At 32.6% G+C, this 2604-nt stretch overlaps 1 pseudogene; it reads right to left on the reverse strand.

Moving 5' to 3' along the window:
* Positions 1-206: 206 nt before the first annotated feature.
* Positions 207-2155, reverse strand: LOC120149299 (annotated as a pseudogene).
* Positions 2156-2604: the final 449 nt, after the last annotated feature.

The raw sequence follows: 2604 nt of genomic DNA on the forward strand, positions 1-2604 counted from the left end.
TCAAAAAGAGGGTAAACAAGAATAATTTCAGTTTACCCAATGACTGCAGTTATACGTAATTATGTATGTAATTATATTAGAGAAACAACAGCATTTGGATTAGAGTGAGAATACACGAAAGATATATAATCCATTCACACATTTATATGGTTGCAGACTCAACATAGCAATAAAATCACTACAAACAAAGATGATAGGCTGACTCGTTATACCTCTATCTCGGTAGCCTTGAAATCCTCTTGAAGAACAGATTGCAGAGCCGAAATAGCAGTTTGTACAATAGTAGGAAAATAAAACATTAGACAAATGTGATAATGTTAGCAAATGTTAAACTTATGACATTTAACAACTTCCTTTAACATACATAAAGGATAAAAATATATATACCTGCACTGTTTCCTCATAAGTAAAAGCAAGGTCATTCTTCATCTTCTTTTCCAAGAAATTAATTGCCTCTTGTTCTTTCGATCCAGCACTGGTTGCCTGCAGAACATCAGTCAAAAATTTAATCTAGATGTATAATGTAAACCCTAAACCAACTAAAATTTAACCAAATTATTATGGTCGCATCTTGTACTACACTCTCAACAAAAAATAAAACTTCCATATAGAATATAGTCAAAGAGACGTAGTTGAGAGAAACAGTTATGAATCATAACCATAGTAATAATATATGGCTTCTGGAACCAGGCATTTAGAACCAAAATCAAGAATCCAAACATGATGAGCGATAAAATCAACTTGCAAACTACCTTGTGACCATAAAAAATGGCCTACTGGATCACACTTGTAGAGTTGGGGTCCCTTTTCTTCGTCAATACCCAAAACCATGGCAACTTCACATAAAAGGAAACAAACACAGCAGAGTAAGTTATCTAGAATATTACATAAGCATATCTGCTCATGTGTACAACAAAAGTTGCAAATCTCCCATGGAAAAATAAAGATAAACAACTTTAAAACAAAATTGTGTTGAAGAAATCATAGGTTACCAACTCCAAGAGGCTCATATAAAGTTAGTATAAACCTGTGATTTCTGCAATCCTATACCAATAAACATGAGAGGCTAAATTAAATGTATGATCATCAAATGGACGAGAACCATAAACATCAAAGATAGAAAATTTTCAATGAATTCAAATAACAGTAAAATATGGTTGGTCATGTGTATTAATTTGGAACAAGACTATACCATGACCAGTAAATAAGGATGATAAAGCCACTTCAACTTGATGTTAAAACGAGCAGGATCTTAATATTTTCAAATATCTACTAGCAGAAGTAAAAGCGCATAAATTTATATCCAGTGTGTATCCAAATGATTGATCTCTTCAAGTCATTAAGCTTGATCAAACATTATTCAGATGAGATATACAGAAAATACAAAATCCAAAATTTTGAAAACAACTAAATATTGTTAAGTTGAAGAGATTATAATACAAGTAACTATACCATTTGGACAATACATCCACAGGCATCTCATATCCATATCTGAACTGAAACTCAGCTGCTTCATTCCTTGCTTGTTGGACCAAGGTCCTTGCGTCAGCTGAAGAGTGGAAATTCCAATTATTATCAGTGTGAAAAGAGATATATCATTATAGCCCAAAATCCCTTACATCCCCAAAACCCTGATTAACAAGTCAAAAAAACAAAGATCTTGGCAATTCGAACAAATAATATCTAAGAAAAATATTTACCAAAATTAAAAAATGGTATTTAGCAAAAAAATAAACTTGTCATGACAAAAGCTAATAATCCAAGGAACTTGGTAATAGGGAAAAGATGAGTGACACTAGTCTGATCCAATAGCTTGTCATGCATAGCATTATTCAAAATTAAATACCTAAATCAAAGAAAACCTTAAAATCACTTTAATCCAAAAAATAAAGAAGTAAAGGAAATGTAAATGGGAGAGTACGAACGATAACTTTATTCTGGGTAACAACACAGATGAAATCTTTTCCTCGAACACCAATGGATGTGATCCCAGATGCTTTCACTGCCTTAAACGCATACTCTGCTCAGTTTATTCCAAAATCAAAATTTAAAAACAAATAATAACAATAGAAAGTTATTCCAAATTCTAGAATAATAAAGTTAAATTACACATACCGACTTGGAAAAGTCAACCTTCAGGAGAGAAGATACACATACAACAGAAACAAAAATACCTCCTTTATGTAACCATGAATAAAATACCCACCTGCAAAACTTGCAGAATAACATATATGTTGGGGGAGGAAAAAATGAAATAAAAGAGAAGAAAAAAGGATTCTAGGAAATACCCGCTTGCCAGCGTACTTCTTGATGTGAATGGGTTCAATGAAAGGTTTCATGAATCTAAGCAGACCTTTGATTCCCATTATTTATCCCCTGTTGGTTTTGGGGATTAAGGTTTTTTGGGGAAGAGGGGAGGGGGCACTGAGAAAGCGGGAAAGCATCCGTAAGTTAAATTATGGGGGAAATTCAAAGACAACTTTTATAGATGACACACAATGAAAAGTGTACTCCATGTTTTTTCTAAATTTTTTAGATTATGACTATTAAATATGACACACATTATTGTAAGTCATAAATCGTTCAGATTTTAAGAAACATGAC

This window comes from Hibiscus syriacus, unplaced genomic scaffold (genome assembly GCF_006381635.1).
Source record: "Hibiscus syriacus cultivar Baekdansim isolate YM2019G1 unplaced genomic scaffold, ASM638163v2 tig00111000_pilon, whole genome shotgun sequence".
NCBI lineage: Eukaryota > Viridiplantae > Streptophyta > Magnoliopsida > Malvales > Malvaceae > Hibiscus > Hibiscus syriacus.